Source organism: Marmota marmota, unplaced genomic scaffold, assembly GCF_001458135.2.
Source record: "Marmota marmota marmota unplaced genomic scaffold, marMar, whole genome shotgun sequence".
Lineage (NCBI taxonomy): Eukaryota > Metazoa > Chordata > Mammalia > Rodentia > Sciuridae > Marmota > Marmota marmota.
Window position 1 is genome coordinate 246884 of NW_026000081.1, and position 20290 is coordinate 267173.

The 20290-nt window shown below is 37.9% G+C and overlaps 1 pseudogene; it reads left to right on the plus strand.

Moving 5' to 3' along the window:
• The first annotated feature begins 5168 nt into the window (after positions 1–5168).
• Positions 5169–5624, plus strand: LOC107158634 (annotated as a pseudogene).
• Positions 5625–20290: the final 14666 nt, after the last annotated feature.

The following is a 20290-nucleotide window of genomic DNA, read 5'->3' on the forward strand; positions in this document are numbered from 1 at the left end:
AAACAAGGAGAGAAATGAATTACAGTAGATGGGGTAGAGAGAGAAGATAGGAGGGGAGGGGAGGAGAGGGGTGATAGTAGAGGATAGGAAAGGCAGCAGAATACAACATACACTAGTATGACAATATGTAAAACAGTGGATGTGTAACCGATATGATTCTGCAATCTGTATTTGGGGTAAAAATGGGAGTTCATAACCCACTTGAATCTAATGTATGAAATATGATGTGTCAAGAGCTTTGTAATGTTTTGAACAACCAATAAAAATAAATAAATAAATAAATAAATAAATAAAACACCCTGCCCAGCCATTTCTTTAAAGGAAAACATGAGACTTTCTAAATTTATTCTGATAATTTCTCTGTGCCAAGATAGGCCATTGTGTTCCTTATGGATGAGGTAGAACTGATATCTGAATGGGCTTTTATAAATTTGATTATAGGAAATCATGAAGAGCATCATGATGAAAAAAAAAAAAAAGCAACACTGGAATCAATGGCCTCCAAGGGGATATTCAGGGTAGGGTAATTACCATGAAAAAAGGAGCACTATCAGGCCAAAATAGCCACATTCATGATGCAAGGGTAGAGAAAATCTGCTCCTATCACTGGTTTACTTTGCTTAACCAGTCTGTATTGCCTATTTTCTGTGTGGCATTTGTATCATCTGTTTCATCCAAAGTGAACTGACCAGGCCAAGGAATGTCCAGCACTTTCTGAACTGACTGTGAAGAACTAGAGTAAGAGGCACATGTTTCCTGCATGGGTCACTGTTTCTTATTGGCAGGTATTTCATAGCAAAAAAGAAAAAAAAAATTCACAAAATAAAAATTCATATCCTGTTATAACATTAAGAGTCAGAGGACCTCTGGGGGTATATAAATGCCTCAGGAGCATGTTTTTACTGGACTACTGCATGTAAAATGTAATAAGAAAAGGAAAAGTCACAGTTCACCAAGAAATGAGCCAGGATCACAACTGGAAGGTGTTTGAGAGATAGAAATCTCTCAAAGTCCTCATCACCTATCACTACATCATTCCCATTCTGAAAGTATCTTCCATCCCACCTTAGGAAATATTATCTCCTGGTCCAAGTTCAGGTGCAAGAACTGACTCAGTTAAGCCAGAAGTTACAAGAATCAAAGAGATTCCTCCTTCTACCTCAGTCAGCATCTCAAGAAATTCCTCAGCCAGAAAGACAGTCACCAGGGGCAGGACATCCACAAGCAACTGGCTGAAGGCTGCAGGCTGGCAGAAAGCTTTGTCTATAGGCTTAGCGCAGGTTGGGTGGCCTTGATCACACTAACCTGCTCTGAAGTCCCTGGTTCACAGGATGCTTGACATCTCCACCAGTAGCATTTCACCAGCTGCTCTGGTTTCTACATCACAGCTGAGGCCGTGGTATGATGAGTACAGCCTGAGGGGGAACAAAAGGAGAACTGCGCTGTATTGGAGCTCACAATATTCCAACTGTCTCTATCCTCCCTAATGGTGTGTGGCCTCTGGAGCAAGAGATAGCAACCACCAGTGCTCAAAGTCAAGAGGCAGATAGATTCTTAAGAGTACAGAGAACCTGAACTAGTAAAGAAAGTTTCTTCAGCTCTTCCTGAGCTTTTATACCTGTTGGCACATGGTCCACTTCTGCCTTCTGGGGTTTTTGTTTCCTCATCTGTAAAATGAATCAAATAATGTGTTGTATTTAGCTCTAGCAAATGAATGAAGGAATTCCCATGAACTCATTTTAAACCACAGTACTGATAAGTGTTTAGGGTTCCTTCAGTTAAAAAATGGAATGAGGTGGCAGAAATGTTGGTTCATACGAGAACAGATTCTAAAGTTAAATTGCCCCCAGTAGATTGCAGAAGCCAATTTGGAGATGCCCATAAAGTCCCTAATATAAGGAGGGATGAAGTACAGGAAGTAGGTTCTATTTGAGAATTTTGAGGGGGCACAGAGCTATTAAGACTGGGAATGAGCTTTGTAGAAGGAAGACAGATGTAACTAGAGAAATCCAAATAACCTGGACAAGTATCCAATAATCAGGGGACCAAAATACATTTTGGCATAATGATATCCAGCCAACAGTGTGCATCATAGCATCCCAGAACATTTCTTTAAAGTCAAAATATGAGATCATTCAGGACAATCCTGTATGTGCATTCCATATCTATACATACATAATTTATGTCTCCATGTTCAGGTAGAATGCTGTATTGAAATGTGTAAAATACAGCTATTTAATGACTTCTGGATATTTCTAAAATTTTTTTCAGAATATGAGGAGGAGGAGGAGGATAAAGAAGAAGGAGAGCCACTGGATTACACATAACAATGAATGACCAAGGACAATAAGCAAGGGTAATACAATGGGGTTTGGCTATTCTAAATTACACATCATGAGGCCAAAAGTAGCTGCATATTCCATAATCAAAGGTAAAATAAGCTTCTGATTGCCTGATTTTGTTCATTCAACTAAAGATGACAGTCTTTTTTTCATTTTATATGACAGCAGAATACATTAGAATTCATATTACACATATAGAGCATAATTTTTCATATCTCTGGTTGTATACAAAGTATATTCACACCATACATGTCTTCATACATGTACTAAGGGTAATATCTATCTCATTCCACCAGACATAGTCCTTTTAACCAAGTTATGAATTTCATTTGTGCTAGTTGTAGAATGAGTCTGTCCAAGGGGAACAAGCAGTGGTTGTTGTTGTTGTTGTTAGATATGCGTAACAGTAGAGTGTATTTTTTATGTATTATACATCCATGGAGTGCAACCCATTCCAATTAAGATCCTATTCTTGTGTTTGTACATAATGTGTATTTTCACTGGTCATGTATTCATATATAAACATAGGAAAGTTGTGTCCAATTCATTTTAATATCTTTCCTAATCCCATCCCACCTCTCTTCCCTTCATTCTCCTTGGTCTAATCCAATGAACTTCTATTCTTCCTTCTTCCCTCGCCCCTTTATTATGTGTTAGCATACACATATCAGAGAGAACATTTGGCCTTTGGTTTGGGGGTATTGGCCTATTTCACTTAACATGATATTCTCCAGATCCATCCATTTACTGTCAAATATCATTTCATTTATCTTTATGGCTAAGTAACATTCTATGGTGTATACCTGTCACATTTTCATTATCCATTACACCTAGGTTGGCTCCATAGCTTTGCTATTGTGAATTGAGCTGCTATAAACATTGATGTGGCTGAGTCCCTGTATTATGCTGATTTTAAGTCCTTTGGATATATACCTAGAAATGGCAACTTCTTGTCCTTAGAAAAAATCACTTTTTCCTTTGTAAGGACTAAAATAAGAATTACATAAATAACTTCTTTCAACATAGTTATTCCAAGATCATGAACAGTTCTGTTATAGCAAAAATAGCACATACACAAATAACAACATATCATATGATGTCAAGATATTGATAGGAAGAGGCCTAGAAGGCCCAAGTTCTCTAGAACTTTCCAAATGCAGGAGGCTGAATTGACTGGATAGGTGAGTGTAAAATTCAACTTTGGTTATGCACAAGGTCGACTCACTCTTATGTTTTTCACTCTGAACTGTTTTCTGTTCTCATAGCTGCTGTCCTGATATTCCCTGTAACTGCCACACTGGAGCAGAGGCAGCTTGGGGTCCAAATATTATGAAAATTATCTTTTAAACACATGGTGCTGTCCCTGAAATCACACACTTTGTAGGCTGCTTTGCCTTCTCTTCCCAGCTCCCTCAACTCCACTGCCTCTTTCTCCTGGGAAGCATGGCCTTCATAAATCACTGGCACATGGACACTTCTCCAAGTTCATCTTTTAGAACAAGACTAAGTCAACTCTTAAATCTTTTTTCAGTCAACTTTTATACAAATGAAAAAGTTAAAACTGACAAGAAAGAGTCCTGATTACAAAAACAAAATTGCAATGTGTGATATAGATGGGAAACACATACTGTTCTGAGGACAGTTTTGTCTTTGGTATCACATGGACAGTCACGTGCAGGACTCTGTATCTGGAATTCATGGACCTATTGAAGGGGACACTCACTGGAGGGCTGTAGATGGCACTGTAAAAGGACTTCAGTCTAATAACTGATGCCTAGGGTGGGAATTCAAGTGGCAAAGATCATGTGCTGCTTTGGTACTTTTTTCTCCTCTTTTTAGACCCTTTTCCACTTTGACATGTCCAGTTAAGAATCTAAAATGCAACTACATTTAATCTTGAGGTCTGACATTATAAGAGAGCATTTTCATTAATTGACTCTTAGAAAAGTGAGTCCAGGGACCAGTTTTTCAAGGCCCAGTATACAAGATGGTGGAGTACAGGAGTTTACATTCCTGGCTGCTCCATGCGATGAAACCAATAAAGCAGACAGGCAGCTTCTCTACAAAGTGTGTGAACAAAAAGGGGAGCGGGTACTTTACTAGAACCTAAAAGTGGACATTCAAAGCAGATTGGGAACACACAAGGTTGGATATAATAAAATAAGGAAAAAATCCCCAGTGGTTCAGCCGTTGTCACAGCAGGGCCAGAAGCTCCAGCCAGAGAGGTCCCCCTGTGAGCATAGTAGAGGGATAAGAGAATTAAAGGAACCTGCATTTTTGGAGGACGCAAGGCATGTCTGGATACACGGCAGTTAGAGACCAAGGATATTGCCCAACAAACCTGAAGGACATGCTGCACGATATCTGAGTGTGGGGAAAGAAGCTGCCATCTTTCCAGGTGATCTGTGAAGGACTTAGGAAGGAACCATTTTGCAGCTATACTCAGGGGCTGGCAACCAACGAAGGCAATTCCTGGCAAACTCAAGTTTGGCCCAAAATAAAGGCCCAGTAAACATGTGCTGCATGACATAGAGTGTGCTTAAGTGACCAGAAAAAATCAAACATGGAGAGAGGTTTACACAAGGGACAACTGGTCATTGAAACCCTCTGGCTCTACCCCACTCTCTCCAATCCAACTGCTTGCAGAAATGGCTGGGAGAGATGCATCTGGATGGGAAATCAAAAGGGTGAGGATGGGAGAAATTGTTTGGAGACTGAACCCGAGACCAGGAAATGTGGAGTCTGCAGGTGACAGAGGAGACTAAGAATTGGCTCCCCCACCACACAAGTGGAACCCAAGGGAGATCCCTGGGGTAAAGTCTCCCAGTGTGGACCAGCAAGTATAGGGTGCTGGCAGTGCACTAATTTAAAATCTCCAGACTGGCTGTGGGCTGGCGGGATAGTGGGATGGCAGATGAGGAAGAAGACCCGACCTTTGAGGAGGAAAATGAAGAAATTGGAGGAGGCACAAAAGGTGGACAGGGTAAAAGAAAGAGAATTTTTACTAAAGAATTGCGATGCATGATGTATGGGTTTGGGGATGATCAGAATCCTTACACTTAGTCATTAGATATTCTTGAAGACCTTGTCATAGAGTTCATCACTGAAATAACTCACAAGGCAATGTCATTTGGAAGACAAGGTCGAGTACAAGTTGAAGATATCGTCTTCTTGATTCAAAAGGACCCAAGAAAGTTTGCTAGGGTTAAAGACTTGCTTACCATGAATGAAGAATTGAAACGAGCTAGAAAAGCATTTGATGAAGCAAACTACGGATCTTGATAAATTTTGTACTTTGTGAAATTTCATTATCTTCTGTGGAAATCATATACAATAATTGTGTATTTTGTTCAGTAATATCCTAATATCTAGGCATGTAAATGAAAGATGGAGAAACAAAGTTTTCAGCCTTTATTTTCATGTCTTTGATTTTAGAGTGATCCTTGAGCCTTTAATTGCCTGCCTTTACATGACTATACTTGAATTACTTACTGAGTTTAATGACTACACGTAAGTTAAAGTACCTTACAAATTATGCAGTTCCTTCTGACTTTTGACTATCTAAAGGATGAAGTAGTATTTATGTGTTAGGTATATTTGTGCCATTATAAGCTATACTATAGCTGTTTAATGTGAAATCTAAGTGTCATTTTGACTATGACAGCTGAGACATATGCCTTACGTATTCTGAAGTTTTTAGACAACAGTGGTCTGAAATGTTATTAAAGATAGTGAACTGGTTTTTCTTTTAAGGAGATGATATTTGAAACTACAAGTTTTGTAAGAATGTTTATGTGTCTTAAATGATAATTTGTTTTAATATTTTCTAAAGAGTGATTTTTTTATTTTTATTTTTTTAGAAACTTTAAGTTTCATGTTGATGCTTCCATGTTGAAAGACTTTTTTTATTTAAAACCTTTTGGACTTAGGTTACTTTTTAAGTTTTAGAACTCATTTTCCCAATCTAAGCCAAAGGCATTCAGGCAAATACTTAAACACCTGAGTACAAAACAAAGGCTGAGGACAGTATCTCCCTATTGGAGTAGTTCAGGACTAAAGATCATCAAGTCAAGAACTAGTTTCTGGAGAGCCATACCTGAACCCACTGCATATTTAAGGACTCAAAGTCTGTTTAGTATACTGTATACAGAAAATGTTCATAAGAGTAATCAAGAGATCATGCTATAGCAAACCAGACATTTCTGTTCTTAATCCCTCACTCTGGTCCTGCACCTCCTCTCCTGTGTATTATTTAGTCCTTATTTATATTTTTAATGAAATTGCAAGTTCATAGTTAGGTTCTATTCCCTCCTCTGTCTCATCAGCCGTCTCCAACTGCTCATGTCCTAGGCAGACTGCACCCACATCTGGTCTCTACCTGGAACCTGGAGTTTATTCTCTTCCTCACCCAGAAGATACATCTTCTCTTCCTTTTCCCATCAAAACTGCTCTAGGTGAGACAAGGACCAGCCTCACCCTACCTTCCACCTCCATTTGTGGGGACAGATTCCCATTCTCCAGAAGTTCCTCCTCTGTTCCCAATTATGGACACTTATAGTAACTTGTTAAACTCTCTTATTAATTCTGGCACTCAGGCTTTCCCCATTAGGTGTGAAATCAGCTGTAGGCTGTTTATAGGACTTTTTGTCAGATTGAGGTGTTTTCCTTCTCATACTTATTTGCTTAGCACTTAGAACATGACTGGGTGTTGAATTTTGTGAAGTCCTAGCTTTATATCTCTTAAGATGATGAATAATTTTGTTAACGTGATTAATAGCACTTCTGAATATTCTATTGTTCACAGGACTACAGTATTCCTGGGATATTACTCACTTGATCATGATGTATTATCTATTTTATTTTGATATTTATTTTCCTAATATTTTGTGGTGTTTATTGTGTTTCTCTCTTCATGAAGGATATTAGTTTGTAATTTTCTTATCTTAAAATGTCCTTGTGATGACTGATATTTTAGCTCAGCAGTAAAGTGCTTGACTAGGGTTCACAAGGCCCTGGGTTTGATCACCAGCACTGCAAAAAGTAATCATAATTATAAATATTAATTTAAGAATTAAGTGTTGCTTGATTATTTTGTGATCAGGATCCTTCTGGCCTCATAAAATGGGTTTGGCGATATAATATATCCCAGGCATGTTATCATAAAATCTTTGTATAAGATTAGTATTATTTGGTTCTTAAATATTTGATAGAATCACCAATGAATATGTTTCTAGTGTCTATTTGGTAAGGTTTTTATAAATTTAATTACTATAAAATGTATATAGCTATTCAGATTTTCCACTTTTTTCTTATATATTTTGATAATTTGTTTTTCAAGATTTTTTTGTCTATGTTATCATTGAGCTAAATGTTTTTCCTATAATACATCCTTATAAGAAGATACACAGGACTACATTATGGTAATACCTTAGGATATGTTGAGATATCTTTTGTATTTGGATATTGCTTATTGTGCTTTTCTTTCTCACTTAATCTTGCTCTCATCAAGTTTATTAAACTTTTTGAAAAGTCATTTTTCTGTTTTGTTTTTTTGTGGTGTTATCATTTTCTATATTCTACATCATATCTTTACTATTTCTTTTCATCCACTTACTTTGGTTTAATTCCTTCTTTTTTTTTTCTCAAGGTGGATAATCAGAGTCAACATTAATTTTATCCCTGTGTCTTTTTCTAATGTAAGCAGGTGGCACTAGACACATTCCTTTCTTCAGCTGCATCCTGTTGCTAGGTTGCTTTTCAGTTATCCATCAGTTCAAAATAATTTCCAATTCCCCTTGTAATTTTTTCTTTAAACATAGGTATTTTTTTAAAGAAACACATTGCTTAATTTAAAAATGTTTGGTTATCATTCAGGTATTTTACATTGTTGACTCATAATTTAAGTGTTGTCAAATATGCTTGGGAAAAATTCTTAAATTTTGAGACTCACTTTATGATCATATTAGTTAACTTGACATCACTGTGACAAAACACCTGAGACAAACAACTTAAAAGAAGGAAAATTTGTTTAAGATAATGTTTTGAGAGGTTTAATCCATGGTTTTTAGCACCTTTTCTCTGGACCTGTGGTAAAGCCGAACAGCTTGGTTGGGGTCATGGTGTTTGGGAAGTGAGAGAGCAGAGGGGTCCAGGTCCCAATCTCTCCTTCCAGGCCATGCCACCAATGACTTAACTTCCTTAATCCAAGCCCCAGCTTCCAAAGTTTCCACCATTCCCAATTCCATCATAAGCTGGGTACTCAACATTCAGCACATAATCATATGTAGAAAATACAAGATTGCAACCACAACAATGATTGTACCTTACAGTCTACCTTAGTGAATGTTCCCTGTAATCCTGAAATTAATATGACATCTCTTCTCTATCTAATGTTCTATAAAAGCTTCAGGTTTTATAAATCTTTGATAACCATACAAACTTTTTTCTTGTACTTATTGTATCAATTACAGACAGATGAGTGTTTACAATTCTATTCATGACAGTAGATTTCCTTAGTTCTGGTCATTTTTTTTTTTTTTTGAAGCTCTAGTATTCAAAGGGCATGCACATTAATGAATTTCATGTTTTGTTAAAATATCAACTCCTTTATCATTGTGAAATGTCTCTTCTATAGTTCTGATAATAGTCCTTGTCTGGAAATCTATTTTAGGGCTCTTGTATTTTGTGCCATGTCAACTTAGCTTAATTAGAACTAAGTTCCCCAGAATCTCCTTTGTTGTACACTTCTCAGTTAGAATTGGCCCAAAGAGAAATTAGATAAAGGAGAAATGTTTATTATTCTCTTAACCTACTACAGTGGTAAATGGACAGTGTGGTGTTGGACAGATGGAGAGGTGCTGGCTCCTCCATTCTACATGAAGCTCTTCTTCATGACTGCTACTAGTGCATACCCACAATGGTTTTAGCCATCATCAGATGAGTGGCTAAAACTCCAAAAAGAAACAGCTCCCTTCATGAGTCCAACACTTCTTACTCTGAGGTCACACTTGTGCTAATAGACATATCAGCTCTCAGGCATTACCTCCTTGGTGATTCTTCTGACCCTCCAACTCCACTGTTCAGATCCTCTCTTCCCTAATTCTTTTTCTAATTTCAATGAGATAGTAAAATGTTATTCTCTGAGAAAGCAGCAAAGTTAATATTCTAACTGATGTTTGTAAAAAAAAAAAGAAAGAAAACACACAGTACCAATATCAAGAATTGCATGGGATATCATTAAAGATCCTAAAAATACAAAAGGCAAAATAAGAGAATATTATAACATTATGAACTAACCTACACACATAAATTCAAGTGTGGATCTATTTCTTGAAAATCCCAAGCTACTAAATTCACTCAAAATAAACCAAGTAAACTGAATAGTGCTCTAACTACTATTTAAACTATATTAATTTTTAAAAAGTAATCTCTAGGTCCACATTGATTAACTGGAAATTCTATTAACAATTAAGAAAGTACATTATGCTACATAAATTTTTTTCAAAAAATGTAAAAGAAGGAAACACCTTATGATTCATTATGTGAAGTCAGCATGACCTTGATACAATACAAATGAGATCCCTGACTTCTAAAAAACAAAACAAAAACCCCAAACCTATAGAACAATAACCATAATGAACATACATACAAAATTTGTAATGAAATATTAATAAATTAATTCCAGCAATATACAAAATGAACAATACAATAAGTGGGTGTGATAATTTTCTAACGTGAACTTAACTACATTAAGGTTCGCACCAATAGCTGGTGAGACATTATTTTTGCTTGTGTATAGAAGAGATTAGTATTTGGCGCAGAATCTTCACTGATATGCATACACATCATTAAATTCATTGATGGTCCCATAAAAAATAAAGATAGAGGGCTGAGCATGATGGTGTACACCTGTAATCCCACTTCCTGAGAGGCTGAGGCAGGAGGATCTCAAGTTCAAGGCCAGCCTGGTAAACTCAGTGAGACCCTGTCACAAAATAAATTAAAAATGGCTGGGTTGTGCCTCAGTGGCAGATGCTTGGCTAGTATGTAGAAGACTCTGGGTCCAATCTCCAGTACCGCAAAGATTAACAATAATAATCAAGATGGAGAAATAACTAATTCACTTTGTCTTCTGGAGCTGGGAAAGTCATCTCTTCAACTTTACTGTGAAAGCTCCCCTGCTTCTTAAACCTGTGGACTCAGAATAACTTACATCTGGTTCTCCAGCTTTGATGACATATCATGGGGCTTCCTGGCCTTCACAATTGTGAATCAATTCTCATAATGCATCCTCTCATACCTACATGTCTTATAGGTTCTCTTTTTGTGGGGAGAAACTTCCCTAATTACTGGGTTAATCCCAGGGATGCCTAACTGGCTCTCTGTGAAATAATCAATTGTTGTAATTCACTATGTTGATAGTCTAAATACTAAAACCATATAATAATATCAATTGATGCAGAAACTATATTTGGCATTATGTATTGCACTACCCAGTTTTAAGACTTAATATAAAGCTGCAGTTAGCAAGATATTGTACTATGGACAAAGAGATAAACACAGATGAATTTAACAAAAAGATTAACTTCCAGAAATAGGGCCCCATCAGTATGGCCAATTGACTATTGACAAAGGTAAAAAGGCAATTCAGTAAGAACATCTATTGGTGATTAAAAAAAAAAAATAGCAGTGTATTAGGAATAGAAGAGAATGTCCTCAAACTGATAAAGGACATCTACAAAACGGAACAGCTAATTTCACACTCACCGCATTTCCTGGTGAAAACCAAATACTGTCCCCACCACATTGGAAACAAGGCAAGGTGTCCACCCTCACCACTCACATCAGCATTCTATGTCAGTCTTAACCAATGAGATAATGCAGAAAAGGAAATAAAAGGCATCCATTCTTGGAAAGGTATAGATAAAACTGTTTCTATCACAGGTTTTATGATTGTCCATATAGAAGATCTCAAAGAATCTTGGTGGTAAACCCCCCAGCCCCTCTCATTAGTTTATTAAAACTAATGAGAGGGGCTGGGGCTGGGGCTCAGCAGTAGCACACTTGCCTGGTATGTGTGAGGCACTGGGTTCAATTCTCAGCACCACTTATAAATAAATGAAAAAAGATTTATATTTATTTAGCAGTATTGTAGGGTGCAATGTACATAAACAAAAATCAAACATATTTCTATTACTAACAATATAAAACTAGAAAGCAAACTTTTAAAATCTTAAAATCAATACCATTTAAAATGGTTCCCCCAGGGTGAAATTCTTCAAAAAAACATAATATGGTGTATAAATGGCAAAGGATTTTAAAAGGATAAAAGAACACCTAAATTAGGAGATATAATGTGTTTATATGGTTCAGAGGACCCACAGCGGTAATAGCTGAGTAATATCTGTACTCACCGGAGGAAGAAAAGCTGGGGCACATGGAGGCTGAGAAAGGGCTTGCAAATCCAAGGGGGGTTGGGACTTGTTCATTACTGTGGTTCCATGCAGTAGTGGTGAGCCCTCTGGACACTTTAAGTCCAACAATCAGAGTTCAAGTGTCGGTGGAACCTTTTGTTTAGTTGGGGTAAAGGTCATTATCTTTCCCTCCTTAAAATGGGAAATGTTTCCCCTCCAAGTTCTACTTTAGGGGACAGGCGGGATTCAGGGCAGGGAGAGAGGCTGCTCAGGACAGTGGCTGCTCCCTGAGTCCTCCATGGTCCCCTGCTGTTTGCCCGCTCAGCCCTGTCCCCCAGCGCTGACCCCTGGCTCCTCGCTAATTCGGGTGCCCGAGGCTGCGATCACTGGGAAACTGGATACATGGAATCTTGGTGTCCATGCTTGGGACATCCTGTCCTCGGCGACTCTGCCGGCTCCTTGCTTTCTGGCACTGGAGGTGTCCACCCCGTGGACAATAGGCCCCGTGACCCTGCAAGACCCCCTCTGTCCTCAGGTGACCCTCAGCAACTGGCCACATATTTGGCTCTATTGTCCTATTTCCATACAAGTAGAAAATACTTGAAATAGGAAAAGGCGTTCCTTAACTCAGGGGTGGGATGATCAGACTCAGTTTCCAGTCCTGGGTTCAAGCGGGTGGGGAGCAGTTCAGTCGGTTCCTTAGATTCTTGACTGTCACGGTTTTAGCGGAAGAATAGCGCGCTTCCGAGTGTCTATTGAGGCCAGTAGGGGGCGCAGGTGCCTAGGATTTTGCGCCCCAGTGTAGGGAATCCCTTGAAGCCCTGAATTCAGCCAAGAGCTGGGCCTTGATTTGAGTGTCCCGGAAGTTGAGTCCCCAAGTTCTTCAATGGAGTTCGTCCAGTGGGAAAGGTGAGAGGAGCTTGAGCAGCTCCAGGAGCGCGCCCCAGAATCGCAAGGCTCCCCCTGTTCCTGCCAGGCTCTGCTCTGAAAAGAAGCCCTTGGAGATCATGAAAAGTTCATTGTGATTCCTTCCCTCCTCTTCACGGAAAATTTTAGAGGAGTATTTGAAAGACTCTTCCCACCTAGTTAAATGTTCTCCGCCTGGCGTTAAACAAGAGTTTTCTTTAGGAGAGAGAGAGAGAGAGAGAGAGAGAGAGGTGTGTGTTGGATTTTAAAACTTTGCATGGTTACAAAGGACTGAAAAATAGTTGCTTTTTTTAAAAAAATGTTTTAGTTGTAGATGGACGTATTACCTTTATTTATTTGTCTTTATTTTTATGTGGTGCCCCGGGGATCGAACCTAGTGCCTAGGCAAGTGTTTTACCTCTGAGCCACAACCCCAGCCCCAATAGTTACTTTTTTGAGGGACTTACTTTGGAGCACCCGAAAAGAAAGACTCTGGGGACTTGGAAAGTTGTGTAGGGAGGGGAGACCAACTGAAAGGAGGGGACCAGCAAGGAGCTAAGAGGGTAGTTTTCAGTTGCTGGGTTTGAGATACCACATTTGCCCACTCTGGAGCCTCTCTCATGTCGTTAGAATCCCTTATGAATCCACCCAAGAATGCTGTGCACCCAGAAAGCTTGGAGCTATTTGCTTTCTTTGTTTTCACTAACTTGCCTTTCATCCTGGAATTAGGGAAATCTCTTTTGTAAGATGGGTAGTAGCTAAATCAGGTACCTTGCTGGCTTCCTTAACCCCTTATGTTCCATTGTCCCATTTTTGGAACACCAAAAAACTTAAATTGAGCCACAAATAGAAAATGTATGTAACTTCCAAATAAATGTGTTTTTAGAGTTCTAGTATTCTGAGAAACATAATAAGGGAATAATCTCTCATATTTACAAATATTATTAATGATATCATTATTAATGATAATAAATTATATAATAAGCTCTAGATTGAACTTTGCAAACTATTTTAATGCACCTGCATCAATTCCATTGAAATATTGGCAGAATTGAAAACTTGGGGCTTAATGGTTAAGTTTGACTGGCAGTACACTCTCTCCCCTCCCCCACATTTTTTTCCCCCTGCAGACAGGCTGCCTTCTGGGGCTAGAGAGGTTTAGATTGAGGGGAGAGGTTCAGGACTTGAGACCATCAAATCAAAGAATAGTTCTGGCTGAAGATTCAAGGACTGGACTCCTGTTCAGTAGACAGTACAAGTTTTATCAAAGTAATCAACAGATTTCTCTGTAGCAACCCAGGCATTTTTAATCTTATGCCCTCACTCCACCTCCCCTCCTTGTGAATTGTTTAGTCCATATTTAATTTTTATTTTTTAATGTTATTGCAAGTTCTTAGGTTCTGATTTTTATGTCTCACCAGCCATCTCCAATTGCCCTTGCTCTGGACAGACTGCACCTCCATCTGGTCCCTACCTGAAGCTTACAGTTATTTTCTCTCCTTCACCTAGGAAATATCCCTTCTCTTCTTTTTTTTTTTAAGTTTTTTAAGTTTATATATGACAGCAGAATGCATTACAATTCTTACTACACATATAGAGCACAATTTTTTCATATCTCTGGTTGTATACAAAGTATATTCACACCAATTCATGTCTTCATACACGTACTTTGGATAATAATATCTATCACATTCCACCATCATTTATAACCCCATGCCCCCTCCCTTACCCTCCCAACCCTCTGCCCTATCTAGATTTCTTCTATTCCTCCCATGCTCCCCCTCCCTACCCCACTATGAATCAGCCTCCTTTTATCAGAGAAAACATTCTGCATTTGGTTTTTGGGGATTGACTAACTTAATTTAGCATTATCTTTTCTAACTCCATCCATTTACCTGCAAATGATTTTATTCTCTTTTATTGCTGGGTAATATTCCATTTTATATATATGCCACATTTTTTAATCCATTCATCTATTGAGGGGCATCTAGGTTGAAATAAAATCAAGAATAAATAAATGGGATGGAATCAAACTAAAAAAGTTTCTTCTCAGCAAAAGAAACAATCTGTGAGGTAAATAGAGAGCCTACATCTTGGGAGCAAATCTTTACCCCTCACACATCAGATGGAGCACTAATCTCTAGGGTATATAAAGAACTCAAAAAGCTAAGCACCAAAAAAACAAATAACCCAGTCAATAAATGGGCCAAAGATCTGAACAGACACTTCTCAGAAGATGATGTACAATCAATCAACAAATACATGAAAAAAATGTTCATCATCACTAGCAATTAGAGAAATGCAAATCAAAACTACTCTAAGATTTCATCTCACTCCAGTCAGAATGGCAGCTATTATGAAGACAAACAACAATAGGTGTTGGTGAGGATGTGGGGAAAAAGGCACACTCATACACTGCTGGTGGGACTGCAAATTGGTGCAGCCAATATAGAAAGCAGTATGGAGATTTCTCGGAAAATTGGGAATGGAACCACCATTTGACCCAGCTGTCCCTCTTCTCGGTGGATACCCAAAGGACTTAAAAACAGCATACTACAGGGACACAGCCACATCAATGTTTATAGCAGCACAATTCCCAATAGCTAAACTGGGGAACCATTCCCTTCTCTTCTCCTTTCCATCAAAACCGCTCTAGCTGGGACAAATCCCCAGCAGCCTCACCCCACCCTCCACCTCTCTTAGTAGAGGCAGATTCCCATTGTCCTGCAATTTCTCCCTCAGCCCCCTTATGTGCATTTCTAGCAACTTGCTTAAGTCACCAATTAATTTTGGCAGTTTTCTGGTGAACTCCTTAGTATTATCTACCTACACGGTCAGTAATTTGCAATTTAAGACAGCTCTACTTCTTCCTTTTAAATCTTCTGCCTACAGTTTTCTTGCCTTGTCTTTTCCCCAGTGTTTGTGGTTTCTATTCAGGCTTTCCCCATTACATATGAAATCAGTTGTAGGTTATAAGTACTTTTTTCTCAGGATGAGGTGTTTTCCTTCTATTCCTCATTGTTTAGAAATTAGAACATGACTGGGTGTTGATTTTTTTTAATTCAACATTTACTGTCTAAATCATTTGTTGAGCACTTCCTACACTGTCTTTATTTTAAAATATCCTTTATGTTGTTCTTACACATTAGACATCTTTTGTGGGCTGGTACTTTGTCTCATCAGTTCTCTTACAGCTGAGAACATACATTATAAATCTTACACCTCATCGTGGAGAAACACAGGACTCAAAATAGTTTGAACTGAAAGGTTGTGAGTGCCTCTGATGAAAGCCAACCTTGACAGTTTTTAAGAAATAATCTGCTGTCTCATCACTAATAAATATTCTATATGGAATGTAAGAAAGGAAAAATAAGCCATAATTTTCTTCACTACAATTATGCTTCTTTAATACTTTTTAAGTTGTAGATGGAAACAATATCTTTATTTTTCTATTTATTTTTATGTGGTGCTGAGGATCAAACCCAGGACCTCATGTGTGAGGGGTAAGCACTCTACCTCTGAGCTACAACCCCAGCCCTGCTTCTTTAATATTGATCCTAGGACTATACTGTTTGAAACAGACATTTCTTAAAATTATAACTTGACAAGGAACAAACTCTTTTGACAAAATATTTGATGATCATTCCTCCTAATGATAATTACTTCCATCTCAGTGCAAGGAGTGGTGGTCATGTTATGTGTGCTCTTAACTAACAATCTTCTGACTAGCTAGTTATCTAGTTAACCAGATGTCAAAAGACTACATGGTTCCTAGGCTCTTAGGCATATTCCAACAGCTTCCAAGGGTTTTCATAGAAAAACCAAACAAAAGGATGCTACAGCCATTGAAAGTGCTCAGAGTGTTTTGTCTTTCCCTCTGCAGGCAACAGGATTGCTTCTTACTTTCAGCAATTATTTTAGTACTATTATTATTATTATTACTATTACTATTATTTAAGGCTTAAGAAATAGAAATTTATTTTCTCACCATTCTGGAAGCTGGAAGTCCAACATCAAGATGTCAGTAGGGTTAGTAGGTTAATTCTGAGGCCTCTTTCCTTGGCTTTCTTTCTTTCTTTCTTTCTTTTTTAACTTGTTGTTTTTAGATATACATGACAGTAGGGTATATTTTGACATATTATACATACATAGAGTGAAACCCATTCCAATCAGGATCCCATTCTTGTTGTTTTACATAATGAGGAGTTACACTGGTAGTGTATTCATATATGAGCCCAGAAAAGTTATGTCAGATTCATTCTTTCCTAACCCCATCCTGCCCTCCCTCTTTCCTTCATTTCCCTTTGTCAAATCCAATGAACTTCTATTCTTCCCCTCCCTACCATTCCTCATTATGGGTTAGCATCCACATATCAGAGAGAACATTTGGCCTTTTTTTTTTGCAGGGGGGAGGGGGGGTTGGAATTGGCTTATTTCACTTAGCATGATATTCTCCAGTTCCTTCACTTTACTAGCAAATGCCATAATTTTTTCTTTATGGCTGAGTAATATTCCATTGTGTATACATTACCACATTTTCTTTATCCATTCATCTATTGAAGGACATCTAGGCTGGTTCCATAGCTTGGCTATTGTGAATTGAGATGCTATAAATATTGATGTGGCTTCATCATCGTAGTATGTTGATTTTAAGTCCTTTACATATAAGCCAAGGAGTGGGATAACTGGGTCAAATGGTGGTTCCATTTCAAGTTCTCCAAGGAATCTCTATACTACTTTCCATAGTGGTTGCCCTAATTTGCAGTCCCTCCAGCAATGTATGAGTAGACCTTTTTTCCACATCCTTACCAACATTTATTGTTACTTGCATTCTTGATAATTGCCATTGTGATGTTAAACCACGACACAAAGAAAAGACTACCTGCTCCAATTTTGAATCAAATTAAAGCAAGCTTGACTTTGTGTACACAGGACTGTCTCTCCCAAAACCCCAGGCTAGAGATCTGTACCCCAGCTCTCCAGGAACATGGTTTTATAGCACAAAAAGTTGCAAAGGGGAGTGTCTTAGGAACTTATAGATAACAGGATTTTGACAAGCATAATACAAAGGCAAATAGCGGATTAATGATCTACATGGCATGATATTTCAAGGTAGGGAGTAAATTCAGATCCCAGAGGATTTATGAGGCTCTGCTGAGGTTTCAGAGAGGATTGTTATCTGGTCAGGGTGAGCTAAGATTTATGAGGCGCCACTAAGGTTTTAGAGATGGAGAGAGTCAAGAAGAGCCAGTCATGGGTGAGTTCGGAGCACAGGCAGGAATTCCAAACAAGTTTAGAAATTGCAGTCAGAAATTAATTTTTCATGACTTTGTGATGAGATGGCTCCCAATCTTAAAATGAAATTAGGCTGGGTTTATCAGTAACTGGAGTGAGATGGAATCTCAGTGTAGTTTTAATTTGAATCTCTCTAATTGCTAGAGATGTTGAACATTTCTTCATATATTTTTTGACATTCATATTTTTTTCTTCTGTGACATTCCTGTTCAGTTCCTTTGTCCATTTAGTGATTGGAATATTTGGAGGTTTTGGTGTTAAGTTTTTTGAGTTCTTTTTATATCCTGAAGATTAATGCTGTATCTGAGGTGCAGGTGGTAAAGATTTTCTCCCATTCTGTAGGCTCTCTCTTGGCGTTATTGTTTCCGTTGCTGTGAAGAAGCTTGATGCCATTCCTAAACTGACATGGTGTAGAGTTGGGCCTACTTTTTCTTCGAGGAATTGAACCCCTATATCAAATCCTGCACAAAACTCAACTCAAAGTAGATCAAGGACCTAGATATTAGACCAGAGATGCTATGACTACTGGAAGAAAAAGTAGGCCCAACTCTCCATCATGGGTGTTGAATTTTTTGAACTACCGTTTTTTCATTTATTAACATATTGATTAATTTTGTCAATGTAATTAACTGCACTGCTTAATTTTCTATTGATAAAATAGTTTAACACTCTTGAGACATCCTTTTGATCATGATGTATTAACTATTTTATAGTATTTTATCATGAAAAATGTTTATATTTATTCAAATAGTGTTGTTAAAATTTTTATCACATCTATCTTGTATGTATGTAAAGGATGTGGGAAATAAACTGGTTAAATTATAACTTTTAACTTCACATTCTGAACCCAACTCTTTTGAGTCACTTTTTACGTCACTGTCCCCACTGCCTGCATTTGCCCACAGAACAGAGTCCTAGGTGTCTTCAAGAGAACTGATTATTCCTCCTCTTGAAAGAAGGCTCCATCCCATCTTCTGTTAATGCTAGTGGGAAGCTTTAGACAAAACAATGTCTGATGCCTTCATCTTAGTCCAGCTCTGCCCATGAATCCCTCACACCAGCCTCTTATTGCTTTGAATATTGTTTTCAGTGATTCCAAGAGTCTGGGCAATTTCCTCTGCCTTTGATTTCATTGCTTGGTGTGTGGTAGGCAATCCCTTTGCACGTGCCTCACTGACAAAATATAGTTCAGTTTCATCTATTTGTGGGTATCTTCTAATGTTAGGTTATGTAAAATATTTTGTGGGTGCTTTGCAAGAAAATATGGAATTTCCAACAATGAGTATTTGCTTTTCTAATATCAAATTTCTGCCCTGCCTCTCTGTTTTCATGCTTTTCTGCATATACAATAACCTTGTGTTTCAATGTTAAGTCATAGCATAATTTTTCTGAAGGCATTTTAAAATGCCAATCAAAAACTGACATTTTTGGTATTAACAATACACAGGTCAATTAGAGGATGCCATTTATACGCTGTAATTCACACAGGCACAAGTTAGGATAATTCTGTGATTATCAACTGGTTAGAGTACTGAGATGCATTCCAATTTCAAACAAGCTAAAATGTGAAGAAAAAACTTATATTTTATGACTATTAAAATATGGGGTTTTTTTTCGAATTTAGAATGATCACCAGATTCACACCAGTGCCAACAAACAAGCAAAGACTCAATGAGCCAAGGAATAAGTGTGCTAAGTAAAAAGTTAGTGAATCGAAATATTGTCTTTAAAATAAAATTAGCAGTGGTCCAATTGGTTTTAATTCCCTTTGTTATCTTATGGCTTACATTTAACTTTTTTGAACCATTAAATCCAAATACAAATATTCTTCAGTCATTTAATAAATTTCAAAGTCAAGTCACTAAAGACAGAGAGGTTCACAATTACATTCCACCATTCACTGATAAAGGACCATGTGTGGGGTCAATGACTTTTGTTATGGTTTAAATGTGGTGTCCCCCAAAACTCATGTGTGAGACAATGTGAGAAGGTTTGGAGGAGAAATGATTCAATTATATTCTTAACCTAATCATGAATTAATCCCTGACGGGATTAACTGGGTGGGGACTGGAAGTAAGTGGGGTGTAGCTAGAGGAAGTGGTTCATTGGAGGCACATCTATGGTATATATATATTATACCTGGAGAGTGAAATATCTCTCTGCTTCCTGATCATCCTGTGAGCTGCTTCCTGTACCACACTCTTCTACCATGATGTTCAGCCTTATCTTAATCCCTGAGGAATATAGCCTGCTGAAACTGTGAGCACTCAAATAAACTTTTCTTCCTAAAATTGTTCTGGCTAGATCTTCTAGTCACAGCAGCAAAAAAGCTAA